At 36.0% G+C, this 21,194-nt stretch overlaps 1 protein-coding gene across 3 annotated transcripts in view; it reads right to left on the minus strand.

The window, feature by feature from the left end:
• Positions 1–21,194, minus strand: part of PRKCQ (protein kinase C theta) — a 192,271-nt gene that overhangs the window by 79,073 nt on the left and 92,004 nt on the right. The window lies entirely within an intron of this gene.

The following is a 21,194-nucleotide window of genomic DNA, read 5'->3' on the forward strand; positions in this document are numbered from 1 at the left end:
TTCTATCCTGAAACAGCAGAATACATATTCTTTTTCAAGTGCATATGGAACATTATCCAGAATAGATCACATATTAAGCCACAAAGGAGGTCTCAACAAATTGAAATAGACAGAAGTCATACCATGGATCTTTTATGACCACAATACTATGAAACTAGAAATCAACCACAAGAAAAAACCTGAAAAGCTCACAAATATATTGAAGTTAAATAACATGTTACTAAACAATGAATGGGTCAATCAGTAAATCAAAGATGAAATAAAAATACAGGGAGACAAATGAAAATGAAAACACAATGGTCCAAATTTTTGAGATATAGCAAAAGCTGTTCTAAGAAGGACATTTATAGTAATACAGGTTTATCTAAAGAAGAAAAATCCTAAACAAACAACCTAAATTTACATCTAATGGGACTATAAAAAGAACAAACAAAACCCCAAACTAATAGAAGGAAGGAAATAATAAAGAGCAAAATATAAAATATTTAGAGCAAAAATAAAATAGAAACTAAAAAGACCACAGAACAGGTACAGATCAATGATATCAGAAGCTGGTTCTTTGAAAAGTTCATCAAAATTGATAAACTTTTAGCCAGGCTCAGAAAAAAAGGAGAGGGAGTACCCAAATAAATAAAATCAGAAATGAGAGGGAAGAAATAACAACCAACACCAGAGAAATACAAAAGATTCTAAGAGAATATTATGAAAAATTATATACCAACAAATTAGACAACCTAGAAGAAATGGATAAATTCCTAGAAGCATATAACCTCTAAAAATTGAATCAGGAAGAAATAGAAATTTGAGCAGACCAATTACCAGAAGGAAATCAAATCATTAATCAAAAAACTCCCAGCAAACAAAAGTCCAGGACCAGATGGCTTCTCAGGAAAATTCTACCAATTTTTTTTAATGTTATTTATTTTAAGAGAGAGTGACTGAGCAGGGGAGGGGGGGGGGGGAGAGAGAGAGAGAGAGAGAGAGAGAGAGAGAGAGAGAAAGAAAATCCCAAGCAGTCTCCACGCTGTCAGTGCAGAGCCCAACATGGAGCTTGAACTCATGAACCATGAGATCATGACCTGAGCCAAAATCAAGAGCTGGATGCTTAACTGACTGAGCCACCGGGTGCCCCTCTACCAAACATTTAAAGAAGAATTAATACCTATTTTTTCACAAACTGTTCCAAAAAACAGAAAAGGAAGGAAAAATTCCTAATTCATTCTATGAAGCCAGCATTACCTTGATACAAAAACCATGTAAAGACACTACAAAAAAGAAAACTGCAGGCCAGTATTTCTGATGAACACAGATGCAAAAATCCTCAACAAAATATTAGCAAAATGAATTCAACAATACATTTTAAAAAATGATTTACCACAATCAAGTGGGATTTATCTTTGGGATGCAAGGATGGTTCCATATCTGCAAATCAATCCACATGATATGGCAGACTTACAAGGAGGAGAGAAATCACGATCATCTCAATGCATGCAGAAAAAGCATTTAACAAAACTCAACATCTATTCTTGATAAAAAAAAAATACTCTCAACAAAGCGGATCATAATAAGGCCATATATGACAAACCTAACAGGTCACATCTTACTTAATGGTGAAAGTCAAAGCTTTTCCTCTAAGATCAGGAACAACACAAGGATGACCACTCATACTACCCTCATTGAGCACAGTACTATAAGTCCTAGCTATAGCCATCAGACATAAATAAATAAATGATAGCTAAATTGGTTAGGAAGAAGTAAAACTTCTATCTATATTTGCAGATGACATGATCCTATACATAGAAAACCCTAAAGACTCAACCCAAGAACTAAAAGAATAAATGAATTCAGTAAAGTTGCAGAATGCAAAATTCATATACGTAAATCAGTATGTATGCTAATAACAAAGTAGCAGAGACATTAAGAAAACAATTCCATTTACAATTGCACCAAGATAATAAAATACCTAGAAATAAACTTAACCAAGGAAACCTGTGCTCTGGAAACTAAAACTGTGATGAAAGAAACAGAAAATGGCACAAAGATATTCCGTACTCATGGATCAGAAGAATAATATTGTTAAAATGCCCATATTACTCAAAGCACTCTACAGATTCAATGCAATCTCTATCAAAATACCAACAGCATTGGGGCGCCTGGGTGGCGCAGTCGGTTAAGCGTCCGACTTCAGCCAGGTCACGATCTCGCGGTCCGTGAGTTCGAGCCCCGCGTCGGGCTCTGGGCTGATGGCTCGGAGCCTGGAGCCTGTTTCCGATTCTGTGTCTCCCTCTCTCTCTGCCCCTCCCCCGTTCATGCTCTGTCTCTCTCTGTCCCAAAAATAAATAAAAAACGTTGAAAAAAAAAAAATTAAAAAAAAAAATACCAACAGCATTTTCCACAGAACTAGAACAAATAATATTAAAATCTGTGTGGAATCACAAATGACCCTGAATAGCCAAAGCAATTTTGAGATAGAATAAAGCTGGAGGTATTACAATCCCAGATTTTAAGATCTACTACAAGGCTGTAGTAATCAAAATAGTATGGTACTAAAACAAAAACAGACACGTAGATCAGAATAGAGAGCCCAGAAATAAACCCACATTTATATGGTCAATTAACCTATAACAAAGGAGGTAGGAATATGCATTGGGGGAAAAGATAGTGTCTTAAATAAATGGTTCTTGGGAAACTGGACAGCTACATGCAAAAGAATGAAATTAGATCAATTTCTTACATGAAAATAAACTCCCAATGGACTACAGACTTCAGTGTGAGACTTGAAATCAAAATCTACATGAAAACATAGGCAGTAATCTCTTTGACATTGGCCTTAGCAACATGTTTATGGATATATCTCCTCAGGCAAGAGAAACAAAAGCAAAATTTAACTGTTGGGAGTGCTGCAAAATAAAAAGCTTTTGTACAGTGAAGGAATCCATCAACAACATGAGAAGACAACCTTGAATGGGAAGAGATATTTGCAAATGATATCTCATATAAGAGGTTAACATCCAAAATATATAAAGAACTTAAACAACTCAACACCAAAAACCTAAATCTGATTTTAAAGTGGGAAAAGAATCTGAATAGACATTTTTTTTGCACAAAAGACATGAACGTGGTCAACATACACATGAAAAAAATGCTCAACATCACTATCAGGGAAATGAAAATCAAACTACAGTGAGATATCACCTTACACATCTCAGAATGGTTAGTGGCCAAAAGACAGACAATAGCAGGTGTTGGCAAGGATGTGGAGTAATAGGAACCCTTGTGCACTGTTTGTAGAAATGTAAATTGGAGAGGTGACTGTGGAAAACAGTATGGAGGTCCTTCACAAAGTAAAAAATAGAACTACCTTATGACCCGGCAAATGTACTACTGGGTATTTAGTCAAAGAATACAAGAACACTAATTCAATGGGATACATGGAATCAAAGTACTGTGGATGATGGAACAGATGATGATGGAAGCAGGTAATGCCTGGATCTTCAATGACACCACGGAACTGTCATAGCTGCACTGAAATGCACGTCTCACTCCTTTTAGATGAAGAGAGAAACGCTTCCAGCTCATTGAAGCCATGTACCTGTTACTAGCAACCAATGGCAATTTCCAGTTGACACTTATTTCACATTTAGACAATCTTAAAATTTGGAGATAGCTTCTAATATATACAATTTTAAAACCATTGTTTTATCAAGAAAATTAATAGTGCATCTAGTTATTAATGATATATTAAGATCAAGAAAGTGCAAAATTTTTCCAAGTGAGCTAGGACTTTGTTTTCTATTTACTAATTAGAATTAGGTGGGAAAGGGAAATAGCTTTGTGATTTAATCCACATACAGTTTTAGAGTCTTGCCTCTTTTGGGGAAACCTAGAGAATTCACAAATTAGTAGTTCCACAATAAAAATTTGAAGTAAGTAGTAACCTTTGAAAGTAGATTGTGAAATGGATGTTTTTCAAGGCTTTATGATTAATTCTGATAATTTTTAATTTACCTGTTAGTACAGAGAAAGGATTTATGACAGTTATTCTTGTAGATAAAACTTTATTATGGATTTTCCTACTTTTTTTTCTCTCAGTTTTTTTTAATATTTATTTATTTCTGAGACAGAGACAGAGCATGAGCAGGGGAGGGACAGAGAGAGAGGGAGATACAGAATCAGAAGCAGGCTCCAGGCTCTGAGCTGTCAGCACAGAGCCCGACGCGGGGCTCGAACTCACAAACCGTGAGATCATGACCTGAGCCGAAGTCGGTCGCTCAACCTACTGAGCCACCCAGGCGCCCCTGGATTTTCCTACTTTTATGCTTTTTTTTGGAATGTAGGTGATGGAAAGTAGGTACTGAATATACAGGCTTAAAATCAATAGTGTGAAGTTGGCTGGCATACATACTGAAATTGATTCTAAGAGGGACCATGCAATTTTAAGCCCTGTGGACTTTCATATGAGACATGGAAAATAAAAATATTGAGAAATAGAGAACTGTTAGTAAAAATAAGGAATAAGAAGCCATTCCCACCTGCTAAGACAAATTCTCATAATACTGATTTATACTAGACTTTGATAACAATAATTTATGTCATAACCTTAGTGATGTACAAAGTTATCTTGTTGTGTCACAGAGAAAATTTCAAAAACAATTTTTGAGCCTCACTCAGATTCAGGTTGAGATTCAACTGATACTGTTTTGCACACTTAGGTCCCAAGCACTGTGATTTCATGTATGGCACCTGGCTTATACTCCACAACCCCTCTGCATGCTAATTCTTACTCTCTACCCGATGCAGGGGAGGAAGGGAGCCTCAGAGCCCTGCTGATAAGTGGTTGAGCTGGGACTAAACTGCTTGAGAACCAAGTCCACAGGTATTTTCATGCTGTGTAGCTTCCTAAATGGCTTTGCCATATTTTTACACTTCAATCGGTCATAGGTCCCTCATGTTGAACTTTAAAAGCCTTTAATGATTTAAACCACTTGCCCAGATAAATAATAAATGAATAGGGTCAGTCCAAGATGGTGGCATAGGAAAACCCTGAACTCACCTTCTCTTGACACAACAAATCTATACCTACATATAAAGCAATCCCTCCAGAAAAAGAACTGAGGGCTAACTGAACACCTTTTGCTCAACAAATGAAAGAGGGACTGCATAGAGAAGGGCAGGAAAGATGGAGATAAGACAATAATGGGAACTCTACCCCTGATGCTGTGACCTGCGGTATGTAGTGATATCACTGAGAGGCTGGTGTGCACTCACTTGAACTGTGGCACAGCAGAGCAAATAATAAAAATCTGAATTAAAGGCAATGAGACTATAAGTGAAAAATCCTTTTACAAACCCTAGAGTATCTGCCAATGGATGGGGAACTCTTGGAACTCTGTCTAGGGTTGGAGGTGACAGCAAGTGCCATTTTTCATGTTCACTCTCCACCTTGATAGCGCAGACAGGAACAGGGTCTAGGTGCTCTAGCCAGCCTACTAGGGCCACCCCAACAAGCCATTGTCTGCACCAGCTCCAGCAGTCCCCTCAAGGTGGCCGGAGCACAGTGTGCCTCAGGTACCCCTGTCTGTGCCTGCTCCAGCTCAAGCCAGCTCACCAAGGCAGCCCCAGCAAAGTATGCTTCAGGTCCCTCAGCCCATGCCTACTCCATCTCTAGCCATCCCTCCAGGGTGACTGCAGTGCATACTGGGAAGTCCCAGCCTGCACTATAACCCTGCTATTGTACCAAGGTGGCCTGGGTGCCATATATCTCAAGACCACTCCCCAGCCTGTGCCCAATCCAGCTGTTTAATCAAGATGGCTATAGTGAAGTTTCTTCTAGTGCCCCTAGCCCACAACTACTTCAGCTCCAGCTGTTCTGCCAAGGCAGCCCGGGGGAAGCAGGCCTCAGGACTTTCTCATCCATGCCAGCTCCAGAACCAGCCATCCCTCAAGGTGCCCCAATGCAACATGCCCTGGGAGCCCCAAGACTGTACCTGCCTCAGCTCTAGCTGGCCTGCCAAAGCTGCTAGACAACATATCATCAAGGCAATGCTCCTACACAAGGCCACGCCTTCAAGACTGGGAGATGGGGGTGTTCCACTTACCGAAGTTCATAGAAACAAACCTGGACAGTCAAACAAAGTGAGACAGGGGAATATGTTCCAAATGAAAAACATGATAAAAGCCCAGAAAAAAATCTGAATTAAACGGATACAAATTACCTGATAAAGAATTCAAAGTTGTGATCGTAAAGATGTTTACTGAACTTGGGAGAAGAATGGAGGAACACAGAATTTCAACAAAGAGAAAATATGAGAAAGAACCAGTTCAAGATGAAGAATATAGTAGCTGAAATGAAAAATACAGTAGAGGGAGGCAACAGAAGATTACACAATATTGAAGAATGGATCAGTGATTTTGAACACTGAATAGTGAAAATCACAGAAACAGAATAACAAAAAGAAAAAAATGAGGAAAGTTTAAGGGACTTCTGGGACAACGTCAAGCATCCTAATGTTCACATTATAGAGGACCCAGAAGAAGAAGAAAGAGAGCAAGGGGCAGAAAACTTATGTGAAGAAATAATAGCTGAAAACTTCCCCAACATAGGGAAGGAAATAGACATCCAGGACCAGGAAGCATAGAGAGTCCAAAACAAGATCAACCCAAGGAGATCTACACCAAGACATATTATAATTAAAATGGCAAAACTAAAGATAAATGGAGAATCTTAAAGACAGCAAGAGCAAAACAGTCACACACAAAAGACCTATAAGGCTATCAGCTGATTTTTTTTTCAGCAGAAACTTTGCAGGCTAGAAGGTAATGTCAGGATATATTTAAAGTGCTGAAAAGGAAAAACTTTCAGTTAAAAGGAAAAACTTCAGTTAAGAATACTCTACCCAAAAAGGTTATCGTTCAGACCAAAGGAGAGATAAAGAAGTTCTCAGACAAGAAAAAAGGAGTTCATCACCACTATGCTAGCACTTACAAGAAGTGTTAAAGGGTTGTTTTTGGTGAAAGAGATCATAACTAGAAATAAGAAACATATAGGAGTAAACACTGAAGATGGCAGAGTAGGATGATCCTGAGCTCACCTTCTCCCCATGGACACACACACCCAACTTATGTGGTGCAACCCACTCAGAAAGACCTGAAGTCTAACAGAACAGATCCTCCACAACTAAAGACATAAAGAGGAAGCCACATTGAGAAGGGTAGGAGAGGCAGAGATGAGGTCAGGAGCTAAACTCTCAGCGTGCAAAGTACAAGTGGGATGGATATCACAAGTGCTGAGGTTCTCTCTGAGGAGTGAGGGGATTAAGCCCCATACTGGGCACACAGAGTCCCTGGGGACCTGTACTTGGAAGACAAGCCTACATAATGTCTGTCTTTGAAAATCTGCAGGGCTGAACTCCAGGAGCTTTGAAAATTAGTGGGGCTTAACTCTGGGAGAGGTAGAGGGCCATAGGAAACCAAGACCCACTCTTAAATGGCCAGCATGCTACAGGACTCAGTTTGAGACCTAGCACAGAGGTGGCATTTAAAAAGCACCATGTGGGGTGCCTGGGGTGGCTCAGTCAGTAAAGCACCCAACTCTTGATTTCAGCTCAGGTCATGATCTCGTGGTTCATGAGTTTGAGCCCCACATTGGGTTCTGTGCTGATAGTGCAGAGCCTGCTTAGTATTCATTCTCCTTCATTCTCTCTCTCTCCCCCCTCTCTCTGCCCCTCCCCTGCTCTCTCTCTCTCTCAAAATAAATAAATATTAAAAATTTTTAAATAAAAAAAAGCACCTCATTGTATGTGAAGGAAGAGATTTATTGACTAATTTTAGAACATGTGCTGGAGGGTGAGGGATCTTTGGGAGCTCTCTCCAGAAGGAGAAATCCCGGCAGGCACCATTTTTCTTGCCCTCCTTCAACCTAACTAGACAGACACTTTTGGAAGGCCAGTTCTGACACTTTACATCTACCTTGCTAGTGACTGCTCACCCCACTCAGATTATTCCCTGTAGACTTGCCCCATCCAATACACCTGCCCTACCAGACACCCCATCCAAAGTAGCTCCTACCCAACCACCTTCGGTGGGCAGCCTTTGTCAGGACTGTCATATCCCCAATGTGACTACCTCTTGCCACACCCAGCAGACAGCCTTGGCAAAGACTGATGACTCTACAAGGTGACTTCTTCAGCATGGAGGGCAGACCAGTACGTCTGTAGCAGTTGCAGGAGACCTCTCAACCAGCTGTGGTAGGGCCAGACACACCCTTAAGTATACCTGCAGTAGCTACAGCTGGGCTTCTCAGCCTGCCATGCCAACAGTCAGCCCTGCCTACCAGTGCTCCTGCATTAGTCATAGCTTGTCATTGCTGATACCTAGGTTGAGGGCCCCATCAGAGTGCCAGCAGCAGTTGTGGACCAGCCACAAGAGGAGGGTGCATGTAGCCCACAGAGGGGACACCCTGGACTCCCTGGTTCTAGAGAACAACAAAGGATTGTGCTACTGGGCTTCACAGGATGCCTATATAAGACCACCACTTTTAAGATCAGGAGACATACCTGACTTGCCTAATCCACAGAAACAAACCCACAGGGTCAGACAAAATGAGAAGACAGAGAAGTATGTTCCGAGTGAAAGAACAAATCAAATCTCAGAAAAATAACTAAATGAAACAGAGATAAGCAATCTTTTTGATAAAGAGTTCAAAGAAGTATCACAAAGATGCTCACTGGACTAGAGAAGAGAGGAAGAACCAAGAAATTCAACAGAGTTGGAAAATATGAAAAAAAGAACCAAGCAGAGCTGAAGAATGCAATAACTAGAATGAAAAATGCACTAGAGGGAATCAGCACTGATTAGATAACATAGAAGAGCAAATCAAGGACCTGGAATACAGGGTAGGGGAAAGCATCCAAGCTGAACAGCAAAAAGAAAAAAATTAAAAATGAGGCTAGGTTAAGAGACTTATTGAAAAACATCAAGTATACTAACAATTATATTATAAGGGACGCAGAAGGCGAAGAGAAAAAGAAGCAGAAAATGTATTTGAAGAAATAATAGCTACAAAGTGCCATAACCTGGGAAAGGAAACAGATGTCCAGGAAGTACAATAAGACCCAAACAAGAAGAACCTGAGAAGATTCACACCAAGGCAAATCATTAAAATTTCAAAGATTAAAGATAAAGAGAGGATCTTAAAAGCAGCAAGAGAAAAATCAAATAGTTAAAACAAGAGAAGCCACATATCAGCTGATTTTTCAACAGAAACTTCACAGACCAGAAAGAAGTAGCATGATGTATTTAACGTTCTGAAGGTAAAAAGCCTATATTCGAGAATACTCTTCCTTGTAAGGTTATTCAGAATGGAAGAGATAGTTTGCCAGACAAACAAAATTTAAAGGAGTTTACCACCACTAAACCAGCCTTACAGGGAATGTTTAAGTGTGCTCCTTAAGCAGAAAGGTAAAGGCCATAGCTACAAGAAATTTATGAAAGGAAATTTTTAATGGTAAAAGCAAATACATAGTAAAGGTAGTAGATCAGTCACATAAATCTAGTATGAACATTAAAAGGTAAAATTAATTACACCTTCAGAAATTAGATACATTCACAAAATGAAAAGATGTAAAACATGACATCATATCCGTAAAATGTGCGGGGGGAGCAAAGTGCTTTTAAGTATGTTTGAAGTTAAGTGGCCACCAACAATATAGACTGCTATATTACGTAATAATGCAGAGTGTTACAGAAGAACCTCATGATATATATACCCAAATGATAAACCTATAATAGAAACACACACACACACACACACACACAAATTAAAACAAAGGAATCCAAGTATAGCACTAAAGAAAGTCAACAAATCAAAAAAAAATGAGAGCAAGAAAAGAGAACTACAAAAAAAGCAAGAAAACATTGAGAAAAGTGGCAATAAGTACACATATCAACAATTTAAATATAAATGGACTAAATACAGCAATCAAAAGACTGGGTGACTGAATGAATTAAAAACAAAACAAAAAAATAAGACATATCTGTTAGCTGCCTACAAGAGAATTACTTCCACCTAAAGACACATACAGACTGAAAGTGAAAGGATAGAAAGACATCCCATGCAAATGTAAACAAGAGAAAGCTGGGATAGCCATACTTATATCAGATAAAATAGACTTTTATTTTTTTAAATTTATTTTCCTAAATTCAATTTAGTTACCATACAGTGTAGCATTGGTTTCAGGAGAACTCAGTGATTCATCACTTACATATAACACCTAGTGCTCATCCCAACAAGTGCCCTCCTTAATGCCCATCACCCATGTAGCCCACTCCTCTACCTACCTCCTCTCCAGCAACCCTCAGTTTGTTCTTTTTATTTAAGAGTCTCTTATGATTTGCCTCCATCTCTGTTTTTATATTATTTTTCTTTTCCTTCCCCTATGTTAAAATAGACTTTAAATCAAAGACAAAGAGACAACAAAAGACATTACATGATTATAAAGGTACCAATCCATAAGAGGATATAACCATTGTAAATATTTATACACCCAACATAGAAGCACATAAATAAATATTAACAGACATAAACAAATTGAAATACAATAATAATGCAGGATTTTAATACCCACTTACATAAATGGATAAATCATCCAGACATAAAAAAGGAAATAGTGGCTTTGAATAACACATTTGAGATCAACTTAATAAACAGAACAGTCCATTCAAAAGAGCAGAATACATGGTCTTTTTAAGTGTACATGGAGAATTCTCCAGAATAAATGACATGTAAGTAAGCCCACTGAACAAGTTTCAATAAATTTTGAATACGGAAATTATATCAAACATCTCCCCTGGCCACAACAACAGTCTGAAACAAACTCAATTACAAGTAAAAAAAAAAACTGTAAAAAAAACACATGGAAACTAGACAACATGCTACTAAACAACCAGTGGGTAAGTGAGTAAATCAAAGAGGATATTCAAAATAATATATGGAGACAAATGAAAATGGAAACACAATGGTTCAAAATCTTTGGAACACAGCAAAAGCTTTTCTAAGAGGGAAGTTTACAGTGATACATACATACCTCAAGAAATAAAAAAATCAAATTAACAATATAATTTTACATCTAAGGAAATAAGGATATGGTAAACCAATAAAGCCGAAAGTACTAAGAGGGTACAAATAATAAAGATAAGATTGGCAATAAATGAAATAGAGACTAAAAACACAATAGAAAGGATCAATGAAAATAAGTGATGCTTCTTTGAAAAAATAAAATCAATAAACATTTAGTCAATTGCATCCAGAACAAAAAGGAAAGGACTGAAGTAAAATTAGAACTGAAAGAGAAATATATCCAACACCACAGAAATAGATAGATAAAATTCCTAGAAACATACAATTTTGCAAGACTGAATCATGAAAATACACAAAATCTGAACAGACAAGTTTCTAGTAATGAAATTGAGTCAGTAATCAAAAAACTTGCAGCAAACAAAATCCAGGACTAGTTGGCTTCACTGGTGAATCTACCAAATATTTATTTATTTTTTTAAGTTTATTTATTTATTTTGAGAGACACAGAGACAGTATGAGCAGGGGAGGGGAAGAGGTGGGGGGGAGGGAGAGGAAGAGAGAGAATCCCAAGTAGGCTCTGCACTGTCAGCACAGAGCCCGATGTGTGGCATGAACCCACGAAACGTGAGATCATGACCTGAGTAGAAACCAAGAGTCTGATGCTTAACTGACTAAGCCACCCAAGCAACCCTACCAAATATTTAAAGAAGAGTTAATATTTATCTTTCTAAAAATATTTCAAAAAACAGAAGATGGAGGAATACTTCAAAATTTATTATTCAAGGCCAACATAACTCTTACACAAAACCAAAGAAACCACAAAAAAAAGAAATTATAGACCAATATCTTTGGTGAATATAGATCCAAAAATCTTCAACAAAATATTAGCAAATCAAATCCAACAATATAAAAGGGTTATTCAGCAAGATCAAGTGGGGTCTATCTCAGAGATGCAAGATAGTGTGACATCTACAAATCAATGTGATACATCACAATAATAAAGGGTAAAATCATATGATCATCTCAATCGATGCAGAAAAAGCATTTGACAAAACTTAGCATCTGTTCATGATAAAAACTCAACAAAGTGGATTTAGAGGGAACATATCTCAACTAATCCTGGTGATCAGGATTAAGACAAGATCAGGAACAAGACACAAGACACTTTTGCCATTTTTATTCAACATAGTACTGGAAATCATAGCCACAGCGAACAGATAAGAAAAAGAAAGCCATCCAAATTTGTAAGGTACAAGTACAACTGTTAGTATTTGAAGATGAGATGATACTATATATATAGAAAGCTATGATTAGTCCGCTAGAAACCTATAGAATAAATGAATTCAGTAGTTACAGAATATAAAAATATAAAGAAATCTGTTTCACTTTTATACACTAATAATGAACTAACAGAAAAAAGAATTAAGAAAACAATCCCATTTACAATTGCATCAAAAAGCTAAAATATTTAGGAATAAATTTAACCAAGGAGGAGGAAAACCATGAATTCTGAAAACTTGTAGGACACTGATGAAAGGAATGGAAGATGACATAAACGAAGGGACAGATATTCCATGCTCATGGATTGGAAGAATATTGACGAAATGTCCATACTACCCAAATCAATCTACAATCCAATGTAATCCCTATCAAAATATTAATAGTATTCACAGATCTACAACAAATAGTTGTAAATTTGTATGGCACCACAACAGAACTCAAATAGTCAATGCAATCTTGAGAGAGGAGTAAGGCTAAAAACACAATCCTAGATTTCAAACTATACTACAAAGCTACAGTAATGAAAACAGTATGGTACCAGCACAAAACTGGACACCTATGTCAATGAAACAGAAAAGAAAGACCAGAAATAAATTCATGCTTATCCTGTCAATTATTTATGACAAAGGTCACATGAATATGCAGGGAGAAAATAAAGTGTCTTCAGTAAATGGTTTTTGGAAAACTGGATGACTGTGTGCAGAAAGAAAGAAGGAAAGAAAGAAAGAAAGAAAAAAGAAACAAAGTAGACCACTTTTTAAAAAATATACACACATACAAAATTTTAAATGGATTAAAATCTAACTGCAAGGCCTGGAAACAAAGAAGACTTAAAGAAAAAACATAGGCAGTAAAATCTTGGGAAAGCAGCCTTCGCAATATTTTTCTGGATCTGTCTCATTAGGCAAAGGAAACATAAGCAAGAGTAAATATTTAGACATTAAATTATAAAACTTTTGCACAGTGAAAGAAACCAACAACAAGACAAAAAGGCAACCCACCAGGTGGAAGAAGATATTTGCAAATGATTATTCAATAAGGGGTTATTATCCAAAATATAGAAAGAACACCAAAATAACAACAACAACAACAACAACAACAACAACAACAAAACCATTTGGTTAAACAATGGGCAGAGCACTTGAACAGACATTTTCCAAAGAAAACATACCAATGGCCAATAGACACATGAAAATATGCTCAGAATTGCTACTTATTGGGGAAATGCAAATCAAAACTACAATGAGATATCACCTCACACCTGTCAGAATTGCTAGTATTGAAAAGAAATAACAACTGACTAATGTAACATTGTGTGTCAACTATACTCAGCTTTAAAATAAGAAAGAACAAATGTTGGTGAGAATATGGAAAAAATGGAACCCTCATGTACTGTTGGCAGGAACATAAATTGGTGTAGCCATTATGGAAAAGTATAGAGATTCGCTCCCCACAATGAGATTAAAAATAGAAGTACCATATAATCTTGTAATTCTACTTCTGGGTATTTATCCAAAGAAAACAAAAACACTAATTCAAAAAGATATATGCACCCCATGTTCAATGCTGTGTTATTTACAAGAGCAAAGATGTGGAAGCCACCTAAGTGTCTATCAATAGATAAATGCTAAAGAAGTGGAGAGTGTGTGTGTGTGTGTTTGTGTGTGTATTTGGCTGATATTTGGCATACGTATATAACATATTTTTCCATATTCTATAATATATGTTATATATGTATATTCATATATATGTATATAATATATGTTATGTATATGTATATATGTATGTATATGTTATATATATAACATGCTATATATATGTATATATGTATATATATAACATGGTATATTTATGTATATGTTATATACATATGTATATATACATATACATATATATATATATATATATATATATATATATATATATAGTATATATATAAATTAGATCTTGCCATTTGCAACAACATGGATGGACCTAGAGGGTATTAGGCTAAGTGAAAGAAGTCAGACTTAGAAAGGCAACTACTATATGATTTTACTTTTATGTGGAATACTAAACAGAAAACAAATATATAAACTAACAACAACAGAAAGGGACTTATAAATAAACTGGTAGCTGCCTCAGGTGAAGATTTATATGGATGGGCAAAATAGGAGAAGGAGATTAAGAAGTATAAACTTCCAGTTATAAGTCACAGGGAACAAAAGTTCATTATAGGGAATATAGTTAATAATATTGTAATACCTTTGTATTTGTACACACACACACACACACACACACACATCCATCCATCCATCCATCCTGGTACTGAGAAACCAAAAATCTACAGTAGCATAGATATACACAAAGTAAAGAGAAAAGAACCCAAACATAACACTAAATAAAACCATCAAATCACAAGGAAAAATACCAAGAAAAAAAAAAGCTACAAAAACAACCATAAAACAACAAAATAGAAGTACGTATCCATTAACAATTAATTTAAATGTAAATGGTCTAAATGTTCCAATCAATAGACCTAGGATAGCTGAATGGATTAAAAAAAGGACCGGCTTATGTGCTGCCCCACAAGAAACTCACTTCAGATCTAAAGACAGACAGACTGAAAGTAAAGGGATGGAGCAGTACTTCTATCAGTCAAAACAGGCTTAAACGCTGTTAGAAAACACACGTGCACGCGCGCGCACACATACACACACACACCATTACCAAATAATAAAGGGATCCATCTAAGAAGAGTCTATAACATTCATAAATATTTATGTACCCAACATGGAGCACCTGTGTGTAATAAGTAAATATTAACAAAATATAAAGGAGAAATTGATAGCAATACACTTGATAATAATACCGTAAGAATAGGAGACTTTAATACACTACCTCTATCAATGGAGACATCATCCTGACAGAAAAGCAATAAGAAAACATTGGCATTAAATGATACACATTAGACCGGATGGACTTAATTGATAATACAGAAAATTTAACCTAAAAGCAACAAAATATACATTATTTTCAAGTGTACATGGAAAATTCTATAGGACAAATCATATGTTTGGCCACAAAAGGAATCTCAACAAATTCAACAACAATGAAATTGTATCAAGTATCTTTTCCAGCACAATAGTATGAAACTAGAAAGCAACTACAGAAGGAAAGTGGAAGACATACAAAACAGGGAGACTAAACAACATGTTATTAAACAACCAATGGGTCAACAAAGAAATAAGGGGAAATACAAAAATACCTGGAAACAAATGAAAATGGAAAAACAACTTTCTAAAATCTCTGGGAGCCCCACCAAAAGAAATTATAAAAGTTTTAGTAATACAGGTCTACCATAAGAAACAAGAAAAATTCCAAAATAAATAATTTAACTTCACATATAAAGGAACTAGAAAAAAAGCAAAACACAAAGTTAGTAGAAAGAAGGAAATTAAATAAAGATCAGAATGTAAATAAATGGAATAGAGACTAAAAAAAAACTGTAGAAAAGATTTAAAAAAACTAAAATCTGGTTCTTTGAAAAGATAAAATTGATATCCTCTGGCCAGACTCATCAAGAAAAAGTTGAGGGGCCAAAATAAAATCAGAAATGAGAGAAGTTACAACTGACCACAAGAATATAAAGGATCATAAGAGAGTACTATGAAGAATTGTACACCAACAAATTGAAAAACCTAGAAGAAATGGATAAGTTCCCAGAAACACACAACATTCTGAGACTGAATTAGAAAGATATAGAAAATCTAGATAGACTGATTTTAAGTAATGATGAATCAATAATTTAAAAACTCCCCCAAAGTACCAGTCTAAGACCAGATGGCTGATGAATTTGACCAAATATTAGAGAAGAGTTAGTACCTATCCTTCTCAAATCATTCAAAAACAATCAAAGAACACTTCATTTTACAAGGCCAGCATTACCCTGAAACCAACCCCCCAACACACACACACACACACACACACACACACACACACACATACACACACGAAATTATAGATATCTCTGATGAATATGGATTCAAAAATCTTCAACAAAATTTCATCAAACTGAATTCAATAACACATTTAAAAGATCACTCACCACAATCAACTGGGATTTATTCCAGGATGCAAGCATAGTTCAACATCCATAAATCAATGTGATACATCACATTAACAAAACAAAGGATAAAAATCACATGATTGCCTCAACAGATACAGAAAGAGTATTTAACTAAACTTAACATCCTTTTGGGATAAAAATTATCAACAAAATGGGTATAAAAGTAATGTACCTCCACATAAAAGAGACCATATAAGACAAACCCACAGTTAACATTCTACTCAATGGTAAAAAGCTATAAGCTTTTCCTATAAGATCAGGAACAAGACAATGATACCAATTTTCACTTCTTTTATTCATCATAGTATTGTAACTTTTAGCCAGAGCAATAAGTCAAGAAGAAGAAACAAAAGGCATCCAAACTGGAAAAGAATAAAACCATGATTTGCAGATGAGATACTATATACACAAAACTCTACAGACTCCACCAGAAAACTATTAGATGTAATAAATGAATTCAGTAAAGTCACAAGATACAAGATTAACATATAGGAACTGGTTGCATTAGTTACTATACACTAATAATGAGCTATCAGAAAGAGAAATTAAGAAAGCAACCCCATTTACAATGCATCAAAAAGAATAAAGTACCTAGGAATACATTTAATCAAGGAGGTGAAATACCTATACTCTAAAAACTATAAAACACCAGTGAAAGAAATTGATGAAAATACAAATAAATGGCAAGATATACCATGCTCATCAATTGGAAGAATTAATATTGCTAAAATGTCCATACTACCTAAAGCTATCTACAGATGCAATACAATCTCAATCAAGATACCAACAGTATTTTTCACAGAACTAAAACCAAAAATTCTGAAATTTGTATGGAAGCACAAAAAACTCCAAATATCCAAAGCAATCTTGAGAAAGAAGAAAAAAGCTGGAGGTATCACAATCCCAGATTTCAAATTATACTACAAAGCTATCATAATCAAAACAGCATGGCACTGGCCAAAAACAGACACATAAATGAAGAGAATAGAACAGAGATCCCAGGTATGAACTCACACACTTATGGTCAATTAATCTATGACAAATGAGGGAAAAATATACAAGGGAAAAGATATTGCCTTCAATAAGTAGTGTTGGGAAAACTGGACCACTATCTTGCACTATATAGAAAAAAAATTCAAAATGGATTAAGGGCTTGAACATAACACCTACAACTATAAAACTCTTACATGAGAACATAGGCAGTAAGCTCTTTGACATCTGTCTTAGCAATATATATATATATATTTTTTTGACCAGTATCATCAGGCAAGGGCAACAAAAGCTAAAATAAACAGATGGGATTACATCAAACTGAAAAGATTTTGTACTGTGAAGGAAACCATCAAGAAAGTGAAAAAGCAACCTACTGAATGGGAGAAGATATTTTCAAACCATATATCTGATAAGGTGTTAATATACAGAATATATAAAGAGCTTACACAATTTATTATTAAACACCCCCCAAACAATTGTTTTAAAAAATGGGCATAGGACTTGAGTAAATACTTCCCCAAGGAAGACATACAGATGGCCAATAGGTATGTGAAAAGATTTTCAACATCACTAATTGTCAGGGAAATACAAATGAAAATCACAAATCAAAATCACCTCACACCCATAGATTGGCTACTTGTCAAAAAGACAAGAAACAAGTGTTGGTGAGGATGTGGAAAAAAGGAAAGAACCCTTGTGCACCATTGGTGGGAATGTAAATTGGTGTAGCCACTATGGAAAACAGTATGGAGTTTCCTCAAAAAGTTAAGAATAGAACTACCCTATGACCCAGCAATTGCACTTCTGGATATTTATCCAAAGAAAACAGAAACACCAATTTGAAGAAACATATGCACCCTTATGCTCATTCTGGCATTATTTATAATAACCAAGATATGGAAGCAACCTAAGTGTCCATTGATAGGTGAATGGATAGAGAATATGTGAGATTATCTATCTATCTAGATATCACACACATATACATATAATAGATATCTAGATATCACACACACATATAATAGAACATTGCTCAGCTGTAAAAACAAATGAAATGTTGCTGTCTGTGACAACATGGGTGAACCTAGAGGGTATTATGCTAAGTGAAATAAGTCAGAGAAAGACAAATACTGCGTGATCTCATTTATATATAGAATCTAATAAAATAAAACAAAACAGAAACTGACAAAGATACAGGAAGCAAACTGTGAGTTATCTGAATGGGGAGGGGTTGGGAGAGGTGAGTAGAAATAGGTAAAGGGTATTAAGAGATACAGACTTTCAGTTATAAAGTAAGTAAGTCATGGGGATGTAATGCTTAGCATAGAAAATATAGTTAATGATACTCTAATAACTTTGTATGGTGACGGATGGTAATTAGGCTTATGAGGATCATTTTGTAATGTATAAAAATATTGAATCAGTATGATATACACTTGAAACTAATAGAATATTGCATGTCAATTATACTTCAATAAAAACAATAATAAATAACAAGTGAAAAACTGTCTTCAGAATCTCCTGAATAATTGGCATTCAATGGGCTGGGCTCTTTGTAGGTAGAAAGCCAATGAATAACTTTTCCTAAAAATAACAATTCTCCAGAAGAGTAAATAGTTCATGTATGTTACCTAATATCTACACTAGTGTGCAAAGGTAACTGTCATTTCCTTAAGAAAGGCAATTTCCAAAATGCCCCCCACAGCCAATCATTCAGTTCAATTATTGCTTTCTATATTCACCTGTGGTATTTAATTGGTTATTCTGTTTGACACGCAAAATCTGAACAATAAATCAGGACATCCCCAAAACAACTCAGTATCCTTGGGAAAGTATCGTGCAAGATTTCTGTCCCTCATCCCTCATTTCTTAGAAATAAGAAAGCACTCCCATTCCTTGAAACCTAAGTAGTGAGCCAGTCACTTTTACATTTGATATACACATTCTCTACCACTTCTCCCCAGGCATTGACTTCTCTGGTTTTGGTAAAACATCACAGCTGCATGGAACCTTAAGAGCATCTCCTATGAGACAAAAAGGAGCAAACACTGCCTGGAGCTCTGATAGACAAGCACAAGAAGGAAAATACTGGTATTTTCTACAAAGCAGCATTCAGAAGAGCTTTTCCTAGAAGACACAAAAACAATTATACATACAGATATATATATATACATGTGTGTGTGTGTGTGTGTACATGTGTATGTGTGAGTATACACATGCACAGCTGTGAGAAAGTACCAGATGAAATGTGATTACATCATGCTTCTAGAAGCCTGGTCTTAGGTGTATTTAGTAGTTTGATACAAGCCTTACAATATTTCTAGAGAAAAAGTAAGATCATGTATCCCATGATGCACAGAAAATCTGGAACGCAGATTAGGAGTGCATGGCAAAGCCCTCACTTTGTGTTTCGGTAACATATTGACAGATATTTATGATCTCCAGGAGGACATTTCTGGGAGAAAAATCTCTCTAACTCATTATCAGAAATCCCAAATGCCTTCTTGCTGCAGAAAATGAGCCTACCTTATTATTATCCCTTCATTCCTTTATGCTTTCTCTTGAAACCAACCACACCTCTTACTGCCCAAGACCCTTTCTTCCTACTCATATTCTAATTTCTAGTTTCTCTCAGCTCTGGAATGTAGAGTCTGCACTGTGCAGTTTCATACCACTCACCACCGTTAGAAGTATCTCTCTTTCCCCTCTAGTATTACAGTATGAAATTCCTGAGGTCAGGAACTATATTATATATTTCCATATCCTCTGTGGTGCTTTGGATACTATATATGATTATTAAGGTGTATTTAGTAGTTTGATACAAGCCTTACAATATTTTATTGTCCTTTAAAAATACTTACAAAAATAATCTCATTTCTCTTTTTCTTATCTACGTGTATTTATGCATTTATTCCTTCATTAAACATTTGTTGAGCATCTACTGGGGACTGGAGAAATAGTGATAAAAGGCCTAGTTGCCATCCACATGTTCCGACAGATTCCCATGGTTTCCCCACTACTGCTTTCCGTGACTGGGGCAGCTTACACGCCTTCTGTTACTTATACTTACATCAAGGTAGAACATTATCATGCAGACTTGAAATGGAATAAGAGAATAAAGTCTTCATGCTCTTTGGGTCTTAACCACACAGTCCCACATGGGTCTGCTTATTATTCTAGGCCATGTACAAGGCGGAAGTGTGAAAGAGAGTAAACAAGGAAAAGCAAATCATAATGCTGGTGCATGAAGACCGGTCCACAAGGATGTTCACGTCAGTGTTATTTAAATCAGAACAGAAAGTTAGAAATGTTCTAGCGAGATAAATCACATTGTAGAATATTCATAGATGTGAGGAAATGTATATAAGAGAGTGTTGAAAATACCAGTTGCAGAACAGTAGGTATTTACAATGGGTTTCTATTTTTTTAAATTTTTTAATTTATTATTTTTGAGAGTGAGCAGAGGAGGAGCAGAGAGAGGGAAGGACAGAGAGAGGATCTGAGGTGGGCTCTGTGCTGACAGTTGAGAGCCCAATGTGGGGCTCAAACTCATGAACCATGAGATCATGACCTGAGCTGAAGTTGGACACTTAACTCACTGAGCCACCCAGGCACCCCCATTTCTATTTTTAATTTTACAAAATCCACTGAGTGAAAAAGTCTAGAAGGTTAAACTTCAAAGTATTAGTGGTGAGTATACCGAGATGGTGAGATTATAAATGATTTTCTTCATTAATT

The sequence above is a fragment of the Panthera tigris genome, chromosome B4, assembly GCF_018350195.1.
Source record: "Panthera tigris isolate Pti1 chromosome B4, P.tigris_Pti1_mat1.1, whole genome shotgun sequence".
Taxonomy (NCBI): domain Eukaryota; kingdom Metazoa; phylum Chordata; class Mammalia; order Carnivora; family Felidae; genus Panthera; species Panthera tigris.